This window comes from Ambystoma mexicanum, chromosome 8 (assembly GCF_040938575.1).
Source record: "Ambystoma mexicanum isolate Mex_15411 chromosome 8, UKY_AmexF1_1, whole genome shotgun sequence".
Taxonomy (NCBI): domain Eukaryota; kingdom Metazoa; phylum Chordata; class Amphibia; order Caudata; family Ambystomatidae; genus Ambystoma; species Ambystoma mexicanum.
The window spans coordinates 33,806,680-33,820,423 of record NC_090929.1 but is presented as its reverse complement, the minus strand read 5'-3'; the positions used below and the strand labels follow the sequence as shown (position 1 = coordinate 33,820,423).

The 13,744-nt window shown below is 46.1% G+C and overlaps 1 protein-coding gene across 4 annotated transcripts in view; it reads right to left on the bottom strand.

The window, feature by feature from the left end:
• Positions 1-13,744, bottom strand: part of MIGA2 (mitoguardin 2) — a 288,693-nt gene that overhangs the window by 79,413 nt on the left and 195,536 nt on the right. The window lies entirely within an intron of this gene.

The following is a 13,744-nucleotide window of genomic DNA, read 5'->3' as shown; positions in this document are numbered from 1 at the left end:
AATGTATGCACTAAAACAGGACTACAAAACTTTTCAATTGCTACTGTGCATGCATACGATCACAGAATCTTGTACAAACAAAGCCTGTGCACTCGCATAGCTTTGTACGCAGAATCATGCATGCAAAACTATTCTTTTATTTAAAAAATCTCTTTATAAGACATTGCAGACTATCAGCACAATCACATAAGTCTGCCAGATCGGCGCCACAGCATGACACATAGTATATTGTATATAAGTGAAGCAGTACGACATGTTCATCTATGGTGGTGGTCAAGAAAACAGCACAATGCATCAGGGAAACCCATTTGCAAATCCAGACGTCACGCACCCACGCTCTACCAGAACAGTACATCCTCAGTTTCATCACCAGCGGATGGACTGACATTACAAGACCCCGGGCTTTAGTGTAAAATACAAGCAAAACGCGACCCAGAAGCATCCAGGGCACTAGCTGGAAGTCAAAAAGTCACTGCAATGAAGGTTTTTCACATCCCTCTTGTGAAGGGTACAAAGGGACCTATTCCAAGTGGTACAACAGGGTGTCCCACCGTAGCAGAGCAGTCAGGCCTCAGTCTTAAGAGGGGGCACAATTAGTGCCACACATTGTGATGAATCAGTGACGATTCCTCCCAGAAACCTGGTCTGGGACCCTCCTCAGGTGGCCAGGGAAAGGCAGACGCTTTTGGATCCGGACCCTGGGGATAGTGTACTGTGGGAGGATCAAATGGAGGGGTGGGGGGGGAGGAGGAGGACAGGAGAACTGGGACAACCCCCCGTTTAACTTTCCCCGTAATCCCATACTATTAATGCCTATTTGCCAAACTGCAGAAGTTAGAGGGTTGAGGAGGCATGCAGATAAAGAAGTCCCGCCATTAAGCCTAGAGGCTATTGAAATAATCAGGCAATCAAGGCTAATAGCCCACACCTGAAAATTGCTACTAAACCTGGGAGGCACAAAAGGCTTCTTCGGGTAAGGGGGAGGAGAAGAAGTTGGAACAAGAGCTGGAAGGCAAGATGTAGTAGTCGAATCAGAGGAGAAGCATGAGGCTGGCAAATCACAAAGATTTGGGAACAAAGAAGGGATGCCGGAACGTAGAGACTGCAGATTTCACCTGCAAGTTCTGAGAGAGCCCTGTTCTCCCAAAATCTTAAATGCAGAGGCTGCACAGCAGAAGACATGCAGGAGGCTAATTTTTTCCCCATGTGAAGCCCTGCTAGACTCCCTGATGTGCAGAGGCCTTCTGCAGTGCTTCAAACCTTGGACTGATGGGACCAACCAGTCTTGATGCTTTCTCGAGATGCAGCCATCATGAGCCCTCCGGAATCGTCCCTGGGCCACTGGTGGACCGACCAGCTCCCCAGTGGGCTACCTCGACAGTCGCATTATTGCTCTGCGTTTTCACCCAGAACTTCGGTGGTTGCCAGCTCATGCCACAAGTCGTCTTCCTGCCAAGTTTCAACTTCCCACCATCAAGGGCTCTTGTCCTGGAAGGTCTGCTTTGACCACAACTGGAGAGACGCCTGTGGTCACCCGCGTGTGGCAACTGTCGCTGGAACCAGCCTTCTCCCGTCTGGTAGAGTGTCTGGAAGAGGCCTGCATCAGTGCCTGCTGCAATTAGTTGTGGAAAACGGTTGCGTTAGGGCGTTCTACTAAAGTCCATCTCTGGTAAGACTGTAGAAGACTCACTCTTAGATGTACAGGGCTCCAACTCTTAGATTTCGCCTGCACTACCCAAAAGGTTGACGACACGCCCCTGCACGCTCACACCAGACAAAATACAGCCTGCTAGGGAAAAAGGCCCTAGACACCCTTGCAAGGATAACAAATATTTATTTCTACAAAAATAGGAATGTATCAACAAAGACCTCTGCTGTCATGGAACGTTCTGAGGTCCATTGGCATGTACGCTACATTATAAGCACAAAAAGCATCACTATTGATGTCATACTATACAGTACAATTGTAAAAATACGGATTGGCGCAGACCTATAGCTGCAGGGCCTGCTCCATATGGGAAGCCAGGCCATTGGTCCATCTTCGTTGGTCCATCTTTGTTCATGTGGGTGCTGCCTGCCTAGTCATCTGCTGTGTGCTGACCTAACAATTAATTAGCTACTCTAACACACAATGTTATTCTTACGATTGTAACAATGCACCTGGCCGATACAGGGATGGGCTCAGGGGAGAACCGAGGTCCCACTAACTCCACACATTTCACTCGTTCCAAGACAGATCAGCAACTCCCAAGGTCCTCCACCTTAGTTTTGAGCTAGAATTCTGATGCTACCCCGCACTTTGCTGCACAAATCATGTGACCCATACCTAAAGGCACGATAGCCTTGCCTTCTGATCTCAGTGATCGATCGAGGAATTAGAACTGGATTCAAGCAGACATACTGGAGGGTAAAGACTTGCTGAGTTTCAGTGCACTCCCAGCTTCTTGTCCTCCCAGACATGCTGGTTCCTTCAGGCAGCCTTCCCAATAGGAGCCCAGCACAGAAAAGAGTGAGCGAGGTCACCCCCACTCAGCAGAAAAAGGCGCAAGAAAGGACAAGTTATCAAGAGTTGGCGAAAAAAAGAAGACAGTCACCGTTTTAGTACAATGGTGACCCATGTCAACTTTACCGCAGCTGCGATAGCAGCCTGCATCGAAGTTTCACTAAAAACTGGTCAAAAACAATATCCACTGCCACCAGCCACCGAGATGAAATTGTCACCGTAACTAGAAAGTTACAAGTGCAAAAAGGAATGCATTGTGTCCTCTCAGCACTCCACATAAGGTGGGGTGTGCCGATTCCACATAATAATGGTTAAGGAAGGATAGAAAGTATCCCCCTCTCCTTGGAAACAGTAGTTATCACAAGGACAAATGAAAAGGGCAGCTCAAAGAGCTCCCAGCAACACTGCAATAATAAAAGGTAGATACCATAAAAGATGGAGGAAAGCACAACTCCAAATGGATACAACCACAAGGGTTGAAAGAGGTTTCCACAGGAGAACTGATCAACAATCCCAGAGTCCGGCACAAAGTGCTGGGGAATTCACAAGTGGGAAGAATATTGCACATACATGAAATTCTACCTAACAGGTTGCCACTCAGCTCTTGGACCCAACCGGAAGAATCGTTGCGCCCGAGGCTCCTGGGCATCTTCTACTGGATCCAATGGCAGGAAAACATACCTCCAGCGACTCCCTGTCGGCCTGCTCAGTCACTTGGGAAAATTGGAGTCAGGGGGTTAGTACTCACAAAGCATTCCGCCGCCCCCGCCTCCCCTAAATTAAACCTTAGAATAAAGTTTGCTTTATTCCATTCCATCACTTTTTGATTGTTTGGTCCAAAGGCTGATCTAAAGCATAGGGAAATAATCTTACCCATCTTTAATATTGTGGACAAGTCTTCTGGAAAATGTTTCACCACTGCAAGACCTCTTCCTACACCTGTCCCCTCTCCCAGGAAGAATCTTTGTGACTTTTGGGCACAAGGCCCCACACATCGTAGGGACGGGACTTCTAAAGTTAGGGCATTGTTCTTGTGAACGGGATTTTCTTACACTGCATTACCACTACTTACCTCCCTTTCAGTTGAATATGTTATTGTCTGCACGTCTACAAACCAAACGTTATATATGCTTGATAACTGGGGGTTGTGTGATAATACTACGTGCTTGTTTCATTATTCTAGTGTGTGCTGTGGGGCCTATAATAGCGTATTTTTGTACTTGCCTGTCTAAAGTGAATGATTGTGTGCTTCCCTGTGTGTGCTCATTGTGGAACCCTGAAAACACTCACTTTCTCCTGAGAGTAAGCCTGGAGCACTCTCGATGTTTACCGGGATTGGTTTTGGCTAACCTCTCAGAGAATCCCGGGTTCATCAGAACTAGGGTGGCATTCTATAATCTGCCCACCCAATTAACAGCCTCTAAACCCCTCCTCCCTCTCAGGGGAGACTGTAGAAATGCATCATAACATTAGGGAAGCTGATTGTGTTGATTCTGCAGACTGTTGCATAGGTTTCTATGCATTTGACTACTCATCTGTGTTGCACTGGTAATGGATTCATATGCAATTCTATTTCTCCCAAGGGTGAATGTATAGGTTATATACAGTTTTGTGTGACAATACTCAACTTTGATTATTTTTTGCCTAGTGGGCAAACTAAAGGCCTAATAAATAACTGCATTTTGATATACTTCCGTGTCTAACTGGAATTGCTGGTGGTGTTCTGTGTGGACTCTTGGAGCCCTAGACCACTTGTGCACACCTCATGAGGCTAAACCTTCCCGCTCTGCTACCTCACCTTGATTGGGGTTTGGCTAACCTCTCAGTGTCTTACCTTTTCGCCACAAAAGAATGGCCTTTCAAAATCCTCCCACCAGGGCTGATTTTGTAAATCCGTCTTAAAAATGTTGCTTCTCAGTACTTCAGGACTCGTCACAGTGATTGAAAACGTTTTTTGTGAGTGTGCATTCAACAGCCAAAAACATTTGAATATCCTTTCAACCATTTGGTAGCTACCCAACCGTTGGCAGCCATCTAATGTTAACTGTCCCCAAGCTTCATACTGGGCACACATATGATGTGGATTGCTCCTTGAATTAGAGGCGTCCTATTTACATGCTCGCCAAATAAGGTATCGGCTGCCCCAGGTTTCCTGAGCTCATAGTAGCCAACTTAATATATGAGCACCTCCATATTATTTTATACAAAGTAGGTCCGGTTCAGCTGACCTCCCCAGGTTTAGTAATGCAAGCATGCCACATGAGGGCTCTGCATCAGGGAACACGGTGCTTAACCCTAATTGTTATTTGTTTACAAGTGCCTATCAGACTTCATCACGTATGCACTGAGTATCTCGATCTATTTTCCAGGCCGTTGTGGCATATTCTTGGCTATACACCAGCTCCAATGATTTGTGAAGCAGAAAATCGTCTCAACGCCCCAGGAAACTGGGAAGCTGGCGTCGCCACTGCACGACTCATGAAGGAACGTGCCATGAATGAACGTGATGAGGGGAAAGTGCGACAACTGGCAGGGGAAGCTTTGGCAGGTGTCCAGCAGACAGAGCCATCAGGAGGACTCTGGTCTACGGGAACAAGATGAAGCAGTACTGCAAAGGAAACAAGGCAACCTGCGGAAAGGAGAAAATAGATGGGGGAAAAATCTAGAAAGGGGGCAGGGGGACCGAAGGCAACGCAGCAAGAAGGGTCCCACAGCGGAGCGCAAGGAGGTAAGACTGGGGGGATGCTGAAGGTCTAGAGAGGACCCTGAAATCGAACAGTGTCAGAGGAGAAGAAAAGGAGGTCAGTAGCAGCTTCTAGTAAAAGTACTTTCTACTGCCAAGAGCGCATTAAGACGTGCTTGGTTACTCAATTTGAGGTTTTATATATGTCGCAGGACAGGGGAGTGTGACTGGTGGACTCTTGTGTGGTTGTCCATACTGCACATGCTTAGAACCCAGGAGCCTGGCCTCAGATCATGCGCAGATGAAGAAACAATGCAGGACCCAGTGGATTAGAGTGCTGGGGTCCTGATCTCTCCATCCACCGGCTTGCCCCGCATGCCAGCGCCAGGTGCCAACGGTAAGGAAGTGTTTTTGTGGATGGGAGTGTGACTGCTGGTGTCCTGGTGTGTTGCGTACGATGGCTAGGAACATGAGGGCAGGGGCGTGCGACAAAGCTTCTGTTTCTCTGCCATCATTTGGGGCTGCGCAGCTATCTCGGCAAGGTTCCTTCTCCCAGAAAACCTGGGGTACTCTTTTGGCACCTCACCCCGAGTGGCATCCTTTGTGAAACGCTAGATGAGCAGTCATTTGGGAAAAAGGTCACTATCCAGTACAGTAATACGAAAAGGTAGGGGGCTCGCAGCAGAGCCACAGTGCAGGGGTTTCAACCCAACATATACCTTAAGTTTATTCTTTGCACCCAATATGCTCACATTAGAAATTTACAATTTTTTGCATTACATGAACTGGAGCCAAGGGGTGGATAAAAACAACAATAAACCGGACAGAGGCACGTCTACCCTTTGTGGATTCCATATATTAACATTTCCTAATTATGAGGACCATGGTACTGAACGAGTGTCTAAATTGCAAACGATGTTCTGCAGTCCGCAGACCAGTCTGAAATTATAATTAGTCATGCCAATCAATACAAAAGGAAATTTACATTTTAAATTAAACCAATCCATGGATGGACAAAATGATCTTAAATTAAGCTACTGCAAAAAAGGAAAGTACTGTTACAGCTTTAAAAAAATTAGAAATACTCAAACAAGGTAAACAATCCAGAGATGAACAAGTTACTCCTTACCTGGTAACGTTCTTTCGATGGGATGTTCCTCCGACGTATTCCTTATCTATGATATTTGTATCTCCAGCTTGCTGGCCTCGGAAAAAAAATGTCCCCAGTAGAGGGCGCTGTGCGTCGACGTCCGTCGAGTAGGTGTTCCTCGACAGCCACCGTATCGACGCCGACGTCATCATGCCTATAAATGGCCACACGCAGCGTCCGTTGCTCAGTTCCGTTTTGTAGAGTAAAGTAGTTATTGCATGAATGGTTACTACCCTTGAAGGAGCGTAAGCTGCAACCACAAGGGAAATGTTACTGCGGGGATGGATGGGAGGGGCGATAAGGAATACGTCGGAGGAACACCCCATCGAAAGAACGTTACCAGGTAAGGAGTAACTTGTTCTTCGAAGGGTTTGTGTCCTCCGACGTATTCCTTATCTATGATAGACTCCCTTAGCAGTGGTATGTGATTGGAGGCGGGAGTAAGAGATGCCATATTACTCTTTAAGAATGAACAGAGTGTAACACAGCTTTGCCAAATCTAGTCTCTTGACTAGAGGAGGAATCCAGGCTATAAAATTTGGTAAAGGTATGTGCGGACGACCATGTGGCAGCCGCACATATGTCTCTAATTGGTACCCCTCTTTAAAGAGCTGAGGAGGCTGCGATACCCCTGGTCGAATGAGCCCTTAGATTTTGAGGGGGCTCTTTCCCTGCCAGTTTGTAGCATTCCAGAATGGCTAAAATAATCCATCTAGAGATGGTTTGTTTGGTTATTGGTAATCCCAACTTATGTCCTGCGTAACCTACAAAGAGTTGGTCTGCTTGTCTAATTTTAGCAAGTCTACTGATATAAAAACTCAAGGCTCGCTTAGGGTCCAGCCTGTGTAGTCTCTCTTCCTCTTTCTCCGGATGGGGAGGAGGATAGAATGAAGGTAAAGTAATCTTCTGAGTAATGTGAAATTCAGAAACTACTTTTGGGAGGAAGTTAGGCTTCACCTGTAGAACGACTTTGTCCTTGTGAAAAATTGTATGAGGAGGTTTACAAGATAGGGCTTGTATCTCGCTAACCCTTCTAGCAGATGTTAATGCTACCAATAAAACAGTTTTGAGGGTGAGAAACTTCAATGAACAAGAGTGGAGTGGTTCAAATGGAGCACCCTTTAGGAAGTCTAGATTTAAGTCCCATAAGGGAACTTGGAATGGTCTTGGAGGGTAAACATTAGTTAGACCTTTCAGGTATTGTATTACCAACGGAATTTTGAAATACGATGGCTCCTCTGCAGTGCGCTTAAAGATCGATAGTGCTGCGAGATAGCCCTTAATAGTGCCAACTTGAAAGCCTGAATTTGCCAAATAAAGTAAGAAGGATAACACCGCAGGTGTACCACATGAACAGGGTTCGATATTCTTTTCTCTGCACCAGCTGCAAAATTTATTCCAACGGCAGCGGTATAGAGTTTTAGTTGCTGGCCTTCTGGCCGAAAGCAACACCTCCATGACGTTATCTGGAAGGTCCCAATCCTTGTACCTCAACCTTTCATATACCAAGCCTGAAGGTTGAGGGTCTTGATGGCTGGATGGAGAACCTGACCTCCCTTCTGCGAGAGAAGATCCTCTCTGTACGGTAGACGAATTGGAGGATGGATGGACATGTCCAGAAGGTCTGGGTACCACGTTCTCCTGGCCCAATCCGGGGCAATTAGGATCATGGTCTTCCGAAACCTTCTCAACCTCCTGATCATTTGAGGAATGACAGGGACCGGAGGAAACGCGTACAGAAGTGGGAACTCCCAGTCCACTACGAACGCGTCTCCTAGAGCTCCTCTCGGGGGAAATTCCCTTGAGCAAAATCTGTCGCACTTCCTGTTGATACTGGTGGCAAACCGATCCACTTGAGGGGTTCCCCAAAGGGCGAAGATCTCTTGAAGGACTTCCTGAGCTATCTCCCACTCGTGGGAGACTGTGTTCTGCCTGCTCAGAGCATCCGCTATCAAGTTCTTCTCTCCGGCTAGGTGAATTGCCGATAGAGAGATTCCTTCCTGAATTGCCCAAAACCAGAGCTGCATCGCCTCTCTGCACAGTGGCAGTGACCATACGCCTCCTCTTTTGTTGAGGCAGTGCATGGCCACTGTATTGTCTGTCATTATCAGGATGTTTCTCCCCCGTACAGACGGCAGAAAAGCCTTCAGTGCCAGTCTGATGGCTCTCAGCTCCAACAGGTTGATGTGTAGTCTGGACTCCGATGGAGACCAACGACCGCTGATGGTCAAGTCGTTGGCATGGGCTCCCCACCCCATGAGTGAGGCGTCTGACTACTGTTATCTCCGGCCATGGTTGCCAAAACAGTTCTCCTTTCAAGATGTTCTCTGGATAGGCCCACCATTGAAGGTCGTGGGCTACCTTGTCTGGAATCCAGAGGAGATCTGTCATCCTCCCTGAGAACTGTGACCACCGAGTCCTCAGTGCCCACTGAAGGGATCTCATTCTCAGGCGAGCCTCTGGCACAAGGGATATGCAGGATGCCATGAGGCCTAGCAACCTCAAAAAGACGTAGGCTGGGAGACGTTGGGCATTTTGAAACCTGGTGACCATCTGCAGAATATCTTGAGCCCTCACCTCTGGTGGCGAGGCTTTTCCCAGGGACGTATCCAGGACTGCTCCAATGAACTGGAGTCTCTGTGATGGTATCATCTGTGACTTCTTTAAATTGAGGGAGAAGCCCAGCTTGTGAAGGAAGTGGCAGACATAATCTAGTTGGATCCGAGCTTGTTCCGAAGAAACTACTCTGATCAACCAATCGTCCAGGTAGGGGTAGACGTGAATCCCTTCCCTCCTTAGACTTGCAGCCACAACTGACATTAGCTTGGTGAAGACCCTCGGGGCGGAGGTCAGCCCAAATGGCAGAACTCGAAATTGATAATGAGAGTTGCCAATTGCGAACCTCAAGGTACTTCCTGTGCTTGGGATGGATTGGCACATGGAAATAAGCATCCTGAGGGTCCAGAGATACCAACCAGTCCTGAAGCTGGAGGGCCTGAAGGATCTGAGAGAGAGTTACCATCTTGAGCTTGTCCTTCCTGAGGAACTTGTTCAATTCTCGTAAGTCCAGGATGGGTCTCAGTCCTCTGTCTTTCTTTGGTATGAGAAAGTAGGGGGAGTACCAGCCCTTGTTCCTGTCCGCTACAGGTACCGGTTCTATGGCACCTTTCTCTAGCAGGTCTACAAATTCCTGCAAGAGGAGCGGATCCGGCACTTTCAGAGAGCTGTTCCCCGGTGGATGGCTCTGAGGGATGCGTATAAAAGGCAGGCAGTAACCTTGGGCAACTGTCTCCAATGCCCAAGCATCTGACGTAATAGCCTGCCATTCTGTCAGATGGTGAGTTAACCTGCCCCCCACAGGTGTCTTGTGATGGGAGACCTCAGAGTGGTTTGGGGGCGGCTGATGCAGTTGCCGAAGGTAAAGCGGCTCCTGCTCCTGCTGATGCGGCTTTCTTTCCTCTACCCCGTCCACCACGGGTAAATTTTCCTTGGCCTCTTTGAGCCGGCCGTCCTTTGCCTCTTCCATATGAGGAATAATAGCGAAGGGACCTTCCTCTCCAAGAGGATCCTGAGGGACGAAAATTAGTTTGGCGGATTGCAGCCCCTAGTGACTTGGCTGCTGTTTTAGATGTTTGCAGTTTTTCCAAACTGTCATCCGCCTTTTTACCAAACAGGGAAGAGCCGTCAAAGGGAATATTTAAAAGTCTGGCCTGTACGTCAGAAGCAAAGCCGGACTTTCTCAACCACGCATGCCTGCGGATTGTGGTACTTGCCGCCATGGTCCTGCTGATACTGTCAGCAGAATCCATGCCAGTTTGAAGGGACTCACACATTGCATCTTTACCATCTCTGATGATATTTAAAAATGCGTCCCTTTCTTCTCCTTCCTGGAGGCAGTCAGCCGCTGATGAAGCACACTCCCAAAGAGTGTGGCTGAACCTAGCGAGCGTACAAGTCGCATTAATAGATTTTGAAGCCATGCTACAGACCGAGAAGACTTTCTTAGCCATGGCATCATATTTTTTATCATCCCTATCCTGTGGAGCAGTGGGTTATGCGGAAGTACTGCCTGATGAAGTTGCAGCCTGGACCACCAGACTCTCTGGGGTAGGGTGTTTAGATAGGTATTCAGGGTCAGAAGCAGATACCCTATATTCCGCTGACAACTTCTTGTTAACCGCAGGGACAACTTCAGGAGTTACCCAGTTAGTTAAAATCTTTCTTTGTAAAGCAGAATGAAAGGGAACCACAGGATCCTCCTGTGGACCTTTATTGTCAGGTCCATATCTTGGTTCTTCTTGCAGGAGTGATGCTGGCCCACCAGACCCCCTTTATATGCCTGCCCAATAGTTCTTAAAATATAAAACTACCCAACAGGCAAGCCCAAGGGGAAAGGGGAATGGAGGAGAAAATAACAACTGCAGATCTTCACTGTTTCTTTAGACACGACACTGGTTCCCAGAATATAAACTCAGTAGATGATTAACTCTTTGAAACTGGATTGAGGAAGTTTCATCAGTAATATGTGTCTGTGAAATCTAAGCACAAAAATACACAGATTAAATAAACTCTTATCTGAATGTTTTCTGCTATTTATAATTTAAACAAAACTATTATCATGTACCTGCTGCCTATGCTTGATTGCTGATAGGCATTTATAGTTTGTTGTTTTGTATTATAAGATGCTCTTCTGAATTACTTATAATAAGAATTTACAATGAAAGTCAATATTCAATATACTTGAAACACTTTGGATATTCTTTGAATATATGTTGTAGAAAGTCTGAAACTGGCTTGCTTGAAGACAAAAATGTTTTTACTATAGTTCTTAGTCTGAGTTAAATAAAACTCTTCTGGATTATTCAGTTTACAGTCTTTACTTTCTTGTATCTGAATATATAAATATCATTCAAAACTGTACTGTAGATCTTGGAAGCTCCAATGAGGTTAGATGGCTTGTTGCACAATGAACGAAAAGTTCAGTTCATTGAAGAACGCGACGCACGCGCAATCAGAACGATGTTGAATTAAAAACACGAAGCAAAATAGCTGCGCTTTCAAACGGTCACGGTAACACGTAGCTACATTCAGTAACCGCTCCACAAAAGTAAACAAATTCACAGAGAAATACCGGAACTCAACATGACGCCCCTAGGAACGCTACTTGACAACACTAGTACATCAAACCAGGAAGTAAAACTTTGAAGTGGAACGTGCGAGCATACTCTAACCGATTCCTGACTAGGATTGATTTTTCAGTAAATGAACTAAAGAGGCACATGTAAAGTGTTATACATCACAATACTAATTTTAATAACACGCCTTCTATAGTGAAACTATTAAACTAAATTAGAACCAATAAGTCACAATAAATATCCTGACCAGAATGCTCTAAAACACCTACACTAACTTTCTTAATCCGCACACGCAGCCACGAGAGGAAAAAACAAACGTACTTTCATTTCCCGCACATGCAGCCACGAGAGGAAAAAACAAACGTACTTTCATTTCCCGCACACGCAGCCACGAGAGGAAAAAATAAACGTACATCAGAATTTTCCTTCTTTGAAAACGCGCGCAATAGAGTTCCAATAATGTTCATTAAAATCAAATGCAGATAAATACAGTTTCTTAGAATTTTAAAGTAAACTTCTTCTTGAGATAAATTGAAGATAAAAACATTGCACTTTAGAAAACTTAGCTTGCTTCATCTGTAGATCGGTCTTGAAGTTACAACAAGGACTTCTTCATTAACGAAACTTCTGTAGAAATTAAGCTCACTGTAAATTCTTCTCAAAAAGGATTTTTATAATAACTTATACTAAATATCCTAAGAGCTAAATGAACTACAACCTTCCTCTAAAGAAACTGGAATGAAAGGCAGTTTAGAATGTTGTGAAATGTTCCAAACTACCTCATAATATCTTTCCACCAATCATTTGTGTTGCACTGAACCTCCATCTTGGTTTGGGGAATCAGGCACTTCCTGTATATAGTTGTCATTAAGGAAACTTATCACCATATTGACATATTAAAATACCAAACCCAAAATCAAACACCACTCAACCAATGCTCCCACTAACAATGTAATAATGAAGATTAAAAATAAATGTTTACTTAATTCTTTTGAATGCAGATTTTCTACAGTAATTTCGCATTGAAAATCTAGAAATGTGCCATGGAATCCTGACATTTATCCAGAATATCTGTGAGGTCATCCTGTTGAAAAACAGGTGAAGGCGCAGACCAACCCATGAACTCCATAATTCTTGACATTAGGGTTCTATAAGGGGTTTCAGCGTGTTCCCCTGGGTCTGGATGGACAAATTCCACTTCTGGGGAAGTGTCTAGGCCACTTGCTTCCTGTAATGCATCCTGAAGGTCTTTCAACCTTCTTTCCTCAGAGGCAAAAGTCTCTGGCACAGGTGATGTGGTCCTCTGCAGCCCAAAAGGCCTTTCTTGATCAGAATCTTCCCTTTCTTCATAAATTGAAGTTAAGGGGGGGGATGCTCTGGCCTGTGAAATGGTATAAAGCCTATCTCTAAAGCAGAGGGAGCCATCATCAGTGGCCTTGAAAAGGTCGATGTCGTTGACGCCGATGTAATAATCCTCGAAGGCGCTGACAAAGGCGTCGAGAAAACTGGAAGAGGCCTCGAAGAACTCGAGAGGATCGGAATCCTGCTTGAGGATGTCGACGATGTTCTCGACGTCGTGTCGGAGGCTCTCGGTATAACCGTTGGCTGTGGAGTAGCCGTGGGTTTTTCTTTTATCGGCGTCGATGTCGACTCGATCGACAGATGTGTCGAAGAACCCTTCGATAACGGCGTCGATGGCGCCGATCTATGCTTCGAAGGGGCTTTCGACAATGGCGTCGGAGATGCTTTACTTCCCGATGGCTCATGGCGCTTTCGGGTCGACTCTTTCGCCGGGTGCTTCGACTCGCGGCGTTTACATTTTTTGGGCTTTTCACCCGGGTATCACCCTCAGCTGACTTCGAGGGGGTCAAGGCCGCTTTCTCGAAGACGCTTAGCATCTTTTTTCTGAATTCCTCCCACTCAGCCTGAGAGCTGTGTTTTGTGGGGCAATGTACTCTTTCATGGGAACTAGAAGACGACGACAAAGGAGATCATCTACGTCTCTTTTTCGAGTGTCTAGACCTCGACGAGTGGTGGGAGCCACTTCGAGACCTAGACCGAGAATGCTTTCGACGGTGAGGAGACGAATGTCTCAACTCTACCGCGGAAACTTTCGAGGAAGTTAAAACTGACTTACCTCTCTCGAGCTTCCCCTTACGCTCCTTCAAGGCTTTCGCCGTCATGGATAGGCATTCCTCACACTCCGAACACTGGTGTTCGATTCCCAGACACCACAAACAGATCCTGTGAGGATCCGTCAACGACATTTTCTT